General features: G+C 42.0%; 1 pseudogene; it reads left to right on the plus strand.

Annotated features, from left to right (window-relative positions):
* LOC141471197 (ATP-dependent translocase ABCB1-like) overlaps nucleotides 1–12131 on the plus strand; it is a 31633-nt pseudogene extending 19502 nt beyond the window's left edge.
* The last annotated feature ends 2315 nt before the right edge of the window (nucleotides 12132–14446 follow it).

A 14446-nucleotide genomic window follows, 5' to 3' on the forward strand; every position in this document is an offset into this window, starting at 1 on the left:
ACTTAGCAGGAATTGTTGTTGGTTTTATTTTAAATTGATCATAATTTTAAAGTGCAGGAAAATATAGAATCATAGAATGGTTTGGGTTGGAAGGGACCTTAAAGATCATCCAGTTCCAACCCCCCTGCCATGGGCAGGGACACCTCCCACCAGACCAGGTTGCTCAAAGCCCCATCCAGCCTGGCCTTGAACACCTCCAGGGATGGGGCATCCACAGCTTCTCTGGGCAACCTGTTCCAGTGCCTCACCACCCTCGCAGTGAAGAATTTCTTCCTGAGATCTAATCTAAGTCCGCCCTCTTCCAGTTTAAAACTGTTACCCCCCCCGTGCCATCATACACTCCCTGATAGAGTCCCTCCCCATCTCTCCTGTAGCCCCCTTTAGCTACTGGAAGGCTGCTGTAAGGTCTCCCTGGGGCCTTCTCTTCTCCAGGCTGAACAACCCCAACTCTCTCAGCCTGTCTTCATAGGAGAGGTGCTCCAGCCCCCAGTCATTTTTGTGGCCCTCCTCTGGACCCACTCAAGCAGGTCCATGTCTTTCTTGTGCTGGGGGGACCCAGAGCTGGATGGAGTACTGCAGGTGGGGTCTCACCAGAGTGGAGTAGAGGGGCACTCTACTCCACTTGACCTGCTGGCCATGCTTCTTTTGATGCAGCTCAGGCTACAGTGTCTCCCTCATGTCGTTCCTGTGTGGTCTGACACTAGGTGGCCCTGGCCCAGGAGTGACAGATCCACCAGTACGTCTCTGTGCAGACTGAATTGTGTTGTAGTCAGTGAGCATCTGTGCAAGTTCAGAGGCCTCCTCTAGAAAATAACCAGTAGCACAACAGTTTTTGGATTGTAAGGTCTGAGAGAGAGGGAAATCCCTGGTATTTGTACGGTGCCTAAAACGAGCAGAGGGTCTTACTTGTGAATACTCGAGGCACCCAGCCTGTTACTTTGAAGTGACCGGTTTCAGTTTGAGATCAGGTGTAAGAAAAAAACCCTGCAATTAAAACATTGTTTGGTGGGCCCTGAAGACTATTACATGGTATACACATTTTTTTGTTTCTTAAAAAAGTCTCACTGTTTGCTCTGCCCTTACACATGCTAAATTTAGATTTTAAAAACTTCTATTACCTCAGTTACAGCTAGAATATTTTTTACTTAGTAATTTTCTTTTTAATATTATATGCAGATAGTCACTTAACTATTTATCTGAAAAAGACAAAAACTGTGATTGTGTAATAAAAAAGCTATTTATTTTTTTTCTCAAACAGGGTTTCAGATTTGGTGAAGCTGGAGAAGTCCTTACAATGAGGCTTCAATCCATGGCATTTAGAGCAATTCTGAGACAAGTAAAAACATCATATATTTAGCTTTCTGGAGCTTTAGAAATGCTTGTTTGTTTGCATCCCATAAATTGTCTCTGTGTTTATTTAAGTAGTCACGCTGCAATCATACCCATAAAGATACCCCACTGATTTCAGTAGCTCAGTTTAGAAACTGACTGGACTAAATCTTCGTAACAGGTCCAGGTAGATATTTTAAATGATTTTAAAACCTTTTCATTGATATAACTGTAGGTCAAGTGTAAGAAAGCTCAAGGGTAATGGTAGTGCTTATTTAGCTTATTCAATAAAATCAATGCACCTTTGGACTGTGGGCCAGAGAAAGTGGGCTGTACTCTGAGATACTGAATGTGAAATTCAGATCTGCCTTCAGGGTCAGCTAACTCCATGTGTAGGCTGTGATCCACAAATAATTACTAGCGAAGGTTAGAGGACCTGGCTGTCTGACCAGCTGCACCATGCACATATGGTGCATTCTGCATCTCACGTAACACCACAGCAGCCATCTGGCTATATGAGCCTACAGCCAGATTGAAACTGTTTGTTTTACATCTTTTTTTTTCTTACTGTATTTAAGAATACAGTACTTTACTGCGCTTAAAAATAATTCCTCACCCTCAATAAAACCCCAAGAAATCATACTGTAGCATGTTCATTGATGTCTAAAGGTTATGAATTTATACACTAATGGCAGGAAATACAAAAGCTCTTACAGTAACCTTCTGAACAGGTTATTACACAAAAATACCATACTGTTCCTAATAATTATGTATTTATAAAGTAATAGAAACACTTAGATTGTTTCATGATAATGATCTTTTGGGTTTGATATTTGGCAAATCTGGAGGACAGACAGAGTGAATATTTTATTTTTACTTCCTGGGTTTAAATTATACAAATGTTTTGCATTGAATTCAGACGTCATTTTTTTTTCAAATAAATGCTTCCAAATCACTGATCCCTCCGACCAATTAATCTGAATTGCTAATGAGATACAAAAGTATATAATTGATAAGATTTTTTTCCCTGATAATAGTGTATTTCAGATGAGGAAGAGGTAGTCTTGAGTAATCCCCAGCACTGCATAGCATTTTACATATGTCTTCTCAGAAATTTTGCAGCGACACTCAGACTTCCAAAACACTTCACAGCAGACTTACAGATTTCACAGTACTTGTAACTGACAGAGAATGAAGATATATTTTTAGCTTTATAACAGGAGAAAGTATACTGTTTAGTTAGCAGTCTTTGGAGATTTGTGTTAAACACCCAAGTAATTGTCCCTAAATGGCAAATTCCTTGGTATAGTTATTTAGTGACCATGTGATTATCAAAACCATGTTAAATTCACAAGTGAAAAATTTCTTGTAAAGCTACATTGGATATGAAATGATGTGGTGGTGTTTGTGCTTTTGCAAAAAAGGATATACAGATTGCTAGCACAACTTAGGTTTGAGATTTGTGTTCCTGTATCTTTATTAAACTTTTAGGTCTATTGTATTTACAGTTACATGGAAAGAACACCATATCGTATGTGTCATCCCATCGTAATCCAAAGTGATTAAGTTCTCTTATGTAGCCTAATTAGGTGATGTGCAGATGGAAGTTTTTAAGATTACAGTAACTCTATTTCATGTTAGAGGAGATCAGCTGGTTTGATGATCCTAAAATCAGCACTGGAGCATTAAAACTCCAGTTTTAACAAAAAACTGTGGTTTTTGTTAAAACAGAAAAACAAACAGCAGTCTGTGGCTGGCAGCTGACTCTTCTGCTTTTAACTGTTGTGCCAATTATTGCTGTAACAGGAATGATTCAAATGAAGATGCTGGCTGGACATGAGAATAAGGATAACAAGGAACTGGAAATCGCAGGAAAGGTGAGTTCAGTGACGTTTTTCTCTGTTTTTATGTTGTACTGCACAGTGTTGCTTAATAGATAAGGACATTGGCGATGCATCAATAATATACTCCTCAAAGAAGCCAAAGTCTGCCTTGCATTGTTCTGGAAAAAATGGTGATATAGTAAATATGAAGCTGAAAGTTAAAAAGGTGAGTTATTAATTTATATTCTCAAATAGTTTGTAGCATTCAGAGCATACTAAGCATTTTAAAAGTCTTGGGTCCCTTACACTTGTTCCAAGTCTGCATTTGTGTTCCCTATCATAGAATCATAGAATCATAGAATCATCCAGGTTGGAAGAGACCCTTGGGATCATCGAGTCCAACCATCTACCCTACTCTACAAAGTTCTTCCCTATATCATATCCCCCAACACCACATCTAAAGGACTCTTAAACACATTCAGGGATGGTGACTCAACCACCTCCCTGGGCAGCCTATTCCAATGCCCGACCACTCTTTCTGTGAAAAATTCTTTCCTAATGTTCAGTCTAAACCTACCCTGTTGGAGCTTGAAGCCATTCCCTCTTGTTCTGTCATTAATTACCTGTGCGAAGAGACCAGCACCAACCTCTCTACAGTGTCCTTTCAAGTAGTTGTAGAGAGTGATGAGGTCTCCCCTCAGCCTCCTCTTCCTCATACTAAACAGTCCCAGCTCCTTCAACCGCTCTTCATATGATTTGTTTTCCATTCTATCTTTTCCCAGTACTCTGCTTTTTTGCCCCTTCTTCATTTCTTTCCATTTTTTCCATTTTTTTCTTTGTTTCCTTTCAGAGCCCCTCTCTTCTACCTGTCACATGCCATCTCTTTCTCTCACCTTGCAATTGTCTGTGGGCTTAGCATAGAAAGGCACAGTATAGAAACCAGCAGTAATAAAGATCAAAAAACCACAGAATCACATGGGGTTGGATCGGACCTCTGGAGATCATCTAGTCCAACCCCCCCTGCCAAAGCAGGTCCACCCAGAGCAGGTTGCACAGGAACGTGTCCAGGTGGGTTTGGAATGTCTTCAGAGAAGGAGACTCCACCACCTCCCTGGGCAGCCTCTTCCAGGGCTCTGCCACCCTCACAGGAAAGAAGTTCCTCCTCATGTTTAGGTGGAACTTCCTATATTCAAGTTTGTGCCCATTTCCTCTTGTCCTGTCCCTGGGCACCACTGAAAAAAGACTGGCCCCATCCTCTTGACACCCTTCCTTTAAGTATTTATAAGCATTGATCAGATCCCCCCTCAGTCTTCTCTTCTCCAGACTAAAAAGACCCAAGTCCCTCAGCCTCTCCTCATAAGAGAGATGCTCCAGGCCCCTCATCATCTTCGTAGCCCTCTGCTGTACCCTCTCCAGCAGTTCCCTGACCTTGAACTGGGGAGCCCAGAACTGGGCACAGTGCTCCAGATGGGGCCTCACCGGAAGGGTGAGCAGAGGGGGAGGATGACCTCCCTCTAACTGCTGGTCACACTCGTGATGCATGAAAATGTCACGGTGACAGTGTAGCTGACTGTTCCCTGCAATCCTTTGCTCTGATTTTCATTTCTTCCCCTCTCATCCGGGAAGGGAAGCAGGAGCCTGGGAATCTGTGTCAGAGGAAAATGGGAGTGTGGGAGCAAAGAGGGAGGGTGTTCCTTCATTTCGCAACTTTGAGAACTGTTTCCCCACTTCCCAAGACGTGCTGTCTCAGGACAGACTGAACTTTGTGGGGACTGGGTTTTGACACACTCCAAGCAATGCAGCACCTGTGGAATCTTCTTTTCTGCCCTTTCCTTCCCTCCCATTACACCACAGTCAGCTGTGCAGAGGAGTTCGGGCACAGCAAATCTTAGTCTCTCTTTCCATGATCTATATTAGGAAAGTTTGTCAGAGGCATTTCTATGCCTCGAGACTGATCAGAAAACTGTTTGGGGTGTTTACGCCTAGTCCTTTTCCCACTAAAAGAAAAAGAAAGGAAACTCCTCTTGGTTTCGCCTGCCGGGCATTTTGGCATAAATTTACATAGCCATGGTTCCTTGTAAGGTCAAATCACAAGGCATCCACAGAATGTGTTCCCCAACAGATGTAAACAAGTATTATCTAATAATACTTTTTTCCCAGTATAAGTCTGACAAACGGTCAAGAGAATTCAAAGGAATTAACTAATCTTTGATGAATTCTACAACATTTTTCAGCTGAGGCTTGCAATGCAACTTGAATTTAACAAACAAGGTCTCACAACACTCCTTTGAAATAAGTATCCAGTGCAATCATGGTGTGATCTGGTTAAAATTGGTATCTATCTTCTGTGTCTCTTTCCAGCTCATACCGTTATTGCACGGGACACTTACCAGCCCCGGCTGAGGCTCATAGTGTACGAGGGCTAGGAAAAGGCACAAGAGGGTAATGCAGGGACCAGGAGGTAAACTGGGAAACCCCTGTGAGCCCCCAGGTTGGCTATTGGAAAAACAAAGGAACAATCCAAAACAATTGACTGTGTTGTTGCTTCTCAGAAGAATAAATTCAATATAGGTTCTTAGTAAGACAACTATAAAGCTTCTCAGCCTCAAAGTGTATTGAAATTGGCTGTGCAGAGCAAAATTTCACCTTACCTGCCTGTAAATCTATTCTTATCAGTAATATAGACATAAAGAAAACATGATGATTGTCTTTGTAGGGAAGCCAGATGATATTTACATGCAGTTATGTTGGTTTTTCCACATAATTTAAATATTTCAGTATCTTATCCCTCATGTTATTTAATCTGTTGTGTTTCTTATTTGTAGATTGTCTAAGCGTTTACTCATTGTGCAGAAGTAATGATGTAGAAGGAGAGGGCTGCTAAGCACATGGGTACAGTTGAGTTTTTGGAGGTTACCGCTCGTGTTCAGAGCTGCTAGGCTTTGCCTTTTTCTTGCTGATTTGAGGGCTGAAAGTCACGTTTTCTTCCAAGTACCACTACAGTATAGGCTGATGTTTCACAAGCCTGGAGGTGTTTTGTTACACATTAATAAAAGAAGCTAAAAGCGGTTTCTTTTCAGAAGAATATATGCATTGGGGAAAAAAAAAAGAAACCTCCTTGTCTTTACATGATAGGGTAATCAAGAAAAAATTCAAAATACTGTCACTGATTATTCATAAAGTTTTGCCAAACAAGTAAGCTTGTTGAGTGCATTCTTGTGCACTGAAATATTTTGAAGTTATTTCATAGTCACGTTGTTTACAGCTGATTATCATTATCTCATGCCAACTTCCTTGAAGACTATTTGTAAGAACGGTTAGATGATTGTTGGGCGATAACCTGAATATCTGTTTTTGGCAGACTATATTAATCAAAACAATTTTTTGCAGATCCCCAGTTTTTGGCAAAATTTAAAACATACGTATTTCCATAGCAATTCAGCAAAATGTTTCACTACCAGCATCTCAAGCAAACCTGAAGGAAAACAAGTCCCAAGCATCCGGTTTTAGCTCTAGGTAAAAATCTACACTTCTCTTTTTTAAAGAGGGGTTCTTCCTGGTAAAAAGCCTATGGAGAAATGCCATCTTCACACACCAAAGAGAAAAATAAACTACTCCTAGTGAAAGGTAGTGCAGAAACAACATAGCTAAAAGAGAGTAAATGTATTTCATGCCTTCTTTATGAGCAGCAGAATTAGTCATACACTTATCTAATGGAGTCAGTTAGCTCTTGGTACAATCTACAAGCACACGAGGGTGGCAGAGCCCTGGAAGAGGCTGCCCAGGGAGGTGGTGGAGTCTCCTTCTCTGGAGACATTCAAAACCCGCCTGGACATGTGCAACCTGCTCTGGGTGGACCTGCTTTGGCAGGGGGGTTGGACTAGATGATCTCCAGAGGTCCCTTCCAACCCCATGCGATTCTGTGATTCTGTGATTCGCAGTGGTACAGACACTATGGGGGGCTTCTGTGAAGGTAGTGGAATTCCACAGTGTACGAATCTCACATGGGTGACAACACATGAGAAAGAATTGAGCTTCAGTCCCAGATCCTAGGTGACTTTCTAGACAGTGGGTAATTTCTAATTATCTTTTCCCATAAAATGAGTACATTAGAACAAAATTATGAGCTAGAGTGAGTATAGTGTTACATGAAAATACAAAATCGCTTTTCAAGATGCTTTACATTTTGAGTTTTGATTTGCTGCATTCTTCACCAAGACTAAATGAATTGTTATTAGATGGTTTGCTGATTATATTAATTAACTACGAGTAAACCCCCTTAATATTTGGGGAGCAATAAGAAAATTAAGGCATGAGCTTCAACTAGTTTTCAATCAAGATTGGGTGCGTAGCATCATTAAACTTTTTGAAAAACTTCTACCCACTATTTTTAATTCTGTGGCAAAACAGGTAGATTTTCAAAGACATAAAATTGACAGGAATTAGATGCCAAGTTGCCATATGGGCCAGGAAGACCTGTCTGCACATTTTTAAGAACCGCCAGTGGCTTTGAGTTTCTCCTTTAGGAGTTTTGAAAAACTCCCGATTTTCCAAAAATGCTGAGAATGCACCCTGGGAAAGATAATTTCTTTAAGGGTGAGTTCAAAATCACTAGTTGCTTTTGAAAATGTGGACATATGGTTACCCTGCAGTTCCAAAGGCATTTGCAGGAGGTGTAGGCTCCTTCGGTTTATCCTGCCTGGGGTCCTGCAGTGATGACAGCCACATGGCATCATCCTTGTGACAGGTTTCACAAACCCACTGGAAAATAAACTCCTATTGCTGGCCTGTGTTAAGCTGTATGCTGCCTCAACTTCACCACTATAATCCATGCTAATTGGATATATTTAACAGCAGCATATCTACAAATGTTGCAATCAGTCTTTTAACAGTATTGTATATATACTTCTATTGCAGTTATTCTATTTATGGGATTACGTTAAAAAAAAAATCTGTATAATCTTGTTTTTCTGCTGATGAATATCTGTTCTTCAATACAGGGTGCTTCTGAAGCCATAGGAAATATTTGAATTGTTGTTACTTTGACCCAGGAAAGAAAATTTGATCTTATATATGGACAAAGTTTGCAAGCATCACACAGGTTAAAAATACTTCCCCCCCAAAAAAGATATTGAAATATTCCTTTTTAAAATGAACAGAAATTAACACCAATAATCTGAATCAAAATTTGTCTCTGTCAGTGCATTATAAAATCTTTTATTCCAAACTCAGCTTTGATATAAAAAATACAGATTATCTTTCCCTTCAAGCTAGTGTTCTTGACATTTTAGATAATGTTCTAAAGGTAATGCTATAAACGACTTTTTTTTTTTTTCAAAGTGTCCATGATATTGTTCGTGGCTGTTGTAATTCTGCAAATGGAAGCCTTTATTAATTCTTATAATCACAAGCCCTTTCTTCTGAGGGAATCTATTGTTTAACAAACCAAAAGTCAGTCTTTACCTGTATGTTTAGGTAAGATTCCTATCAAAATCAGTGGGATTTTCCTGAGGAATGGACTGGAAGGGTAGACCTGCACAGGAGCTCCTTTATTTGTTCACTCTGCTATTCTATCCAAGTACTACTGCAGGCCATGTGAAACCTCATGAATTGTCACTTGCTTTGGTTCAATGCAAGACAAAGCACAAACATTTGTTCTATTGAACAAGTAATTTCTGCTTTGTAGAAATTCTAAAGTTCTCAATGATTTTCCTGATGTGTCAGTTGAAACTTTGAATTGCAACCATGTTATAATTTTTAAAATAGTTTAAATGAATGTATGAGGTAAAGACAATCCAAATTGTACGTGCTCAAAATATTTGGAGTTGGAGCAATCTCTTCTTCTGTTGTGATAGTTGGAGTTTTTGCAGACAGAGAGGAAGCTGAAGTATACAGGAATGATGATGTCTTAGGTTAGGATCTTACAAAGAGCTGGAGATTATTTTACTTTAAGATACTAAGGACTTGTGGATTCCTTTGAATTGTAGGATGCGTTTCACATTCTCGATTGCTACAAGTGAATGTACAATATGATTGTGATTATATGTTTTTTCTGTTACAGAAATTCTGTAAAGAACACATATCTTTGGATTTGCTTTTGCCTTTACACAAGCTATTATGTACTTTACTTACGCTGGGTATTTAATGTTTGGTGCCTATCTAGTGAGAAATGGGCATGTTTTTGTAAGTATCTCTTTGTTAGATTCTTTTTTGTTCATATGGGAGAGTACGTTTGATTTTTCTATAGGTATTATGAAATTATGGCGTACAGAACGAAAAAAATCAATAAATACTCTGTCTTCCATTCTTTACCCTTACATTCCCCCTCCTTTCTTACACTATTACAAATCCAAAATGAGTGATGCTTTCAGACTGTGTCTAGCTACCTGCGTACAATTTCCCTCGTAACCAGGTTCCCCAGGATAAAAGGGAGGCAACATGAGGATGGGCAAAGCCAAGCCATTCCTTGTTTTCATGGCCAACAAGGTTTCTTTAACAACAGCAGAATCACATGGCTTAGCCGTGGGGAGTGTAGGTGGACAAGATTAAAAGGTAAGTGGAGCAAGTAACCAGTGAAACTGAGGTGAGGAAATTATAAACCCTGGAACAAGAGAGGAGGAGAGCAAGAGAAAGGTTCAGCAAACACCCTATCTGGAAAGTGCCCAGCCAGAGCTGAAAAAGCTTCTTCGAGTGTTGCCAGTGAGTTGTTGCCATTGTTCCCACCAATTGGCACCTTTCCAACCTTCTCTTTCCTCCCTCCGTATCTCCAGCGTCTAATCAACTCTTTTGCTTGTCTCCCTACAGCTGAAATCCCTGTCTGTATTTGTCAATAGACACCTTGTCTCCCATGCACGTCCCATGCCTGCTTTCAGCACTTGCCACACGCTTGTCAGGCAAAAAATGCTGCTGAGGCTACAGCAGCTTCTCATCCCGATTACACCAACCCCGTCTCTAACACCAGCATTACGCTCCCTTTCCCTACGCATTCAAGTGAATCCCTTCTCCTCAGATACATCCTCTCCTACTACCCTTTGCTCATCCCACATTTCACGGCTCTTTCTCATCTCCTATTTGTCTTTTGCCTTTTTCGCCTGAACTCAATGACCTGATCGCACCTGGAGGACTGGGACATTCAAAGGAAATGTGGAATGGCAATTTCTCCAGAATCCTCAGACTGCTCCACAGCTAATACCTTCAATTTTATAGATGAAGCAACTGAGCTGCAAGGAACAATACGTCCTACCGCATCTCATGCGTTAACAACAGAAACAGAAATCAAGACATCAGTTTCTAATAAATCCAGACAAGGGGCAGGGAAGGGAAGCACAGAGTGCTACTCTCCTCCCTACAAACAAATTATGGATTTTCTCAGTAAGGAAAAAAGTCAGAGAGTTTGCAATAGACAGCTCTTACCCTACCTCACCTTTATTAATGAGCATTTATCTGAAGCCCCTAATATGCCCATAAAAGATTTTATTGCCTTTGCCACATCAATGTCAGTATATTTTTCTCCTTTTTACCTTTACAGAGTGTTTTCAGCAGTTGTATTTGGTGCAATGGCATTAGGACAAAGCAGTTCTTTCACTCCAGACTATGCCCAAGCCAAAAAGTTGGCTACCCACTTGTTCATGCTGTTTGAAAGATTACCCTCCACAGAAAGTTACAGCAAGGAAGAAGAGAAGCTGGTAAGTAACCACGGTGTTACACACACCATAGCATATTTCTCTAATTTATTCCAAGCCTGTTTTTCTTTTTTTTTCTCCCACCCATATCACAGCTACTCAGAACCAGTGCTGTGCAAACCCATTCACGCCTGACGCATCCAACTAAATTGGGGCTAAGCTTTGCTTTGTGTCTTCTCGTGCCAAAACCTCACCTGTCTCTTAGTGCAACATCTTTAAGAGCCAGTGGAAATGGGGTTAATGCAGCAGAGATGATTTTTCAAGACTTTCCTGCATGAGTCTACCTGAGCACAGACCTTGAACGTATAACTAGCACTCTAATATTTAACCAGAATTTTTGAGGGATAACTTAAAGTTATCCCAAGTTGTCCGTAATAATAATAAATAAATAATAAAGTAATTATAAATAATAATAAAGTATGCAAGTTGTCCATAATAGATTGTCACATACTTTAGTAACCAGCAGGGTATAGGAACATAGGGGGTCACCAGCATAGTACCAAATGTCTCCAGTACTGACAGCAAGGTGGCAGAGAAAGTGGATCTGTGTCTGCTCTTGTAGTTAGGGTGATAAACAAGTGGGGTGCAATACGGTGGCTTCATACAGCTGGAGTTTTTCAAGGTTGATAACAATGTCTAATATCATATTGATTGCAATTATAACTGGGCTTTCACTTTCATCTCCCCTTCTCTGCTGCCACGTGTAAGCAGCTAACTTAACAGACACAGGGCATGAAATGGCCCGAGTGCCCTGTCTGCTAAAGGCCTTAATGTAGCCAAACTAAAAACAACCAAACAAAAAAAAACCCCACAAAATAAAACCCAACCATCTATAAAGTACCATGATTAAAATATATTATTCCTGACTCCTTAGCTCCTGGACGGTCAAAATGAAAAGACACTAAATATCCAGCGGCTGAGGGCTCAGATTGGTATCATCTCACAAGAATCAATCCTCTTTGGCTGCACTATTGCTGAAAACATCGCATGGGGGGTGACAGCTGGTGGGTGTCACAGGAGGGGATCGTCGGGTCAGCAGAAGCAGCCCATACTCTTTCCTTCATTGAATCACTACCAAAGGTAATTAGGCCCTCATTTCAAACTTGCAACTGGAAACATAGCGCCTAGTCATGCTTTCCTAAGGAAGTACGGGTTAAAAGCATCTCTGTGACTTGCTGAATTAGACATTGAAACGTGGAGGTGTTTTTCCCCCCAGAAGACCCGAAGGACGAGCAGAGAGCCAGGAGGCGACAGCGGCCTCAGGCATTTGCTCAAGCCCGTTGCAGCAGACGCCTGAACGGGAGGCATCTCTATCCCTGCAGAAGTCTCTGTTAATAAAATAACCTGGGAGATATTGGCACGTGGGCAAGTCATTCCAGATGGAAGAGCACGGAGCAACAGACACGCAGAAAGCATGGAAAAAGAGGTACTTTCCTTCCATTAAGTGAAAGCAACAGGAAAGTGCTAAGGCAGCCCAGGGAGCACCAGTCTCACCCTCCTTTTCTCAACATCTGATTAGCCAGGTGTGTAAAGTCAAACATAGAGCTGGCTTGGGAAAACAAGCAGAAACCCACCACCTTGTTCCCGCTCTCTTCTCTCCCTTGCCCCGTTTCCTGTTTCCTGTTTTTCCCTATCTCCTGTCGTTACCTCCTGGTTGCATCTGATGTGACAAGCTGAGTCTCGAGTAGGGTGGATCTTTTTTGCTGCAAAATGAAAAGCACCTTGGAGGGAAAAGAAGCTTCAGGTTTTCTACATTGGTTGTGAATAATTATGCTACAAACAAAATATATATATATATATGCCAGAAGTTGATCTGCTCTGAGCAGCTGCTGGGGGGTGAAAGCAAGCAGAGGCTAGTCCTGCCTGCTGTCTGGACTGGTGGGCTCAAGCTAACGCCTGCTTGTCAGCTCACTCTTGTGGAAAATATGGGCTAGGGCAAATATTTCTCAGTCAATAAATTCCCACACACTTAGGAGATCGGTGGGTTTTCCCGGCAAAGCCTCATCCCTTGGATGAGAGGAGTACATTTGTTCACAAAGCAGGTAACAGACGGGGGAAGCACAGAGCTGCAATCAGATTTCTTGAGTAAATTTGTGTCAGCTTTAAAATAAAGTGCAAGGCAAATGCGAGTCTGAATTTGACTGGCGTCTCATTGATCCTAAATCTCTCCCGACATATCTCAGGCTGAGTTTTCTTCAGAATTAGGGAGAACCACCAGAGTGGTGAAAGAAGAGCGGGATGCTCAGGCTGCTTGGTGCTAAGCTGAGCCTTAGGTTCGCTCCCGGCAGTGTCACAGCCTCCCTCTCGCACCCTGCGCTCACCTCCTCTGCACCATCTCCTGCTTGAAAGCACATGACACTGCTCTCGCTCAGCATCACGGGCTTGGCTCTGCCCGAAATACACTCCGAAACGTGGTGCTCGGCTCAGCTACTGCGCGGAGGCTCCTCACCCACGCTGCCCCTGGTGACTGGGAAAGGGGCTGCCCCAGACGTGTCACTCAGTGGAAAAGCAGCTCAAACGTCACACTCCACAGGATTAGGTCCAAACCCAGGTTTACGCTGGTGCGTATTTCCTGTATCTAGAAATACATACATCTGCAGGAGACAAAGGAACCCAGCTCCGTGGCGGTCAGAAGCAATGCCTTGCTGCTGCCCCAGCTCTGGTACGGCAGCCCCAAATCCTGCTGTTCGTTAGATGAAGCAACCTCTGCACGGGACACAGGATGCCTTGGCTTTGCACAGAGGAACAGGGATTTGCAAGTTGGCTGCTCATGCCAACAGGAGACAACAAACCAACCCCACTCTCAATCCCAAAAGCAATTCAGTAGTATCAACTTTCAAATTAATTTTATTGCAATATTTGCCATCTTTGTCACCACAGAGCCCAGACCATCAGGTAACATTGAAGAATTTGTAACCTTCAGAGTATTTTAAAAAAAGGAGGGGTGTTTAAAAGTGTGTGGACCAAGTACACCATACCTAGTGCCTACGAACTAGAATGTGAAACTATCCATGATTTTATAATGGAACTATTTGAGGGATTAAGTCGTAATTATTTAATGAGTGGGACTGAAATTTGGAGTTTTCCACATCGCTGAGTGTGAAAGTGCCTGGCTTGTCAAAGGAGCCAGACCAATTTATTGGGGACAATTTCTAAAACTGACCCACTCTGACCTGCCTGTGGCAGTAAGGAAGGGCCAGGCTGTGACCCTGGAGACCCAACTTCAGGGACAAGTGAAAATAAAAATACACGCACACCAGCAAGCAGGCTCTGTCCCCAACCCAAGGTGTACACACAGGGGCCCGAACCAGACATCAGGGGTCATAGCGTTTAACCTCCAAGGCCATAGAAACATCACATCTGTCATTGCTCCATCACAGGTAACATAACAGGTAAGGGACTCGGTCACCACAGGTGGAAACAGCTGCTGTACTTGGTTTTAATTCACCTTCTGGTTTGCTCGTTGTCCAGGAAGTCCTGGATAAAGCCATAGAAGGTTGCACTTGCATCGTGATAGCTCACCACCATGGTCCAGAACGGCAAGGTTGTAGGGCAAGGGACCCATCAGCAGCTCCTGGCTGAAAAAGGCATCTACTGTTCTCCAGTCAATGT

The sequence above is a fragment of the Numenius arquata genome, chromosome 12 (assembly GCF_964106895.1).
Source record: "Numenius arquata chromosome 12, bNumArq3.hap1.1, whole genome shotgun sequence".
Classification (NCBI taxonomy): Eukaryota; Metazoa; Chordata; class Aves; order Charadriiformes; family Scolopacidae; genus Numenius; species Numenius arquata.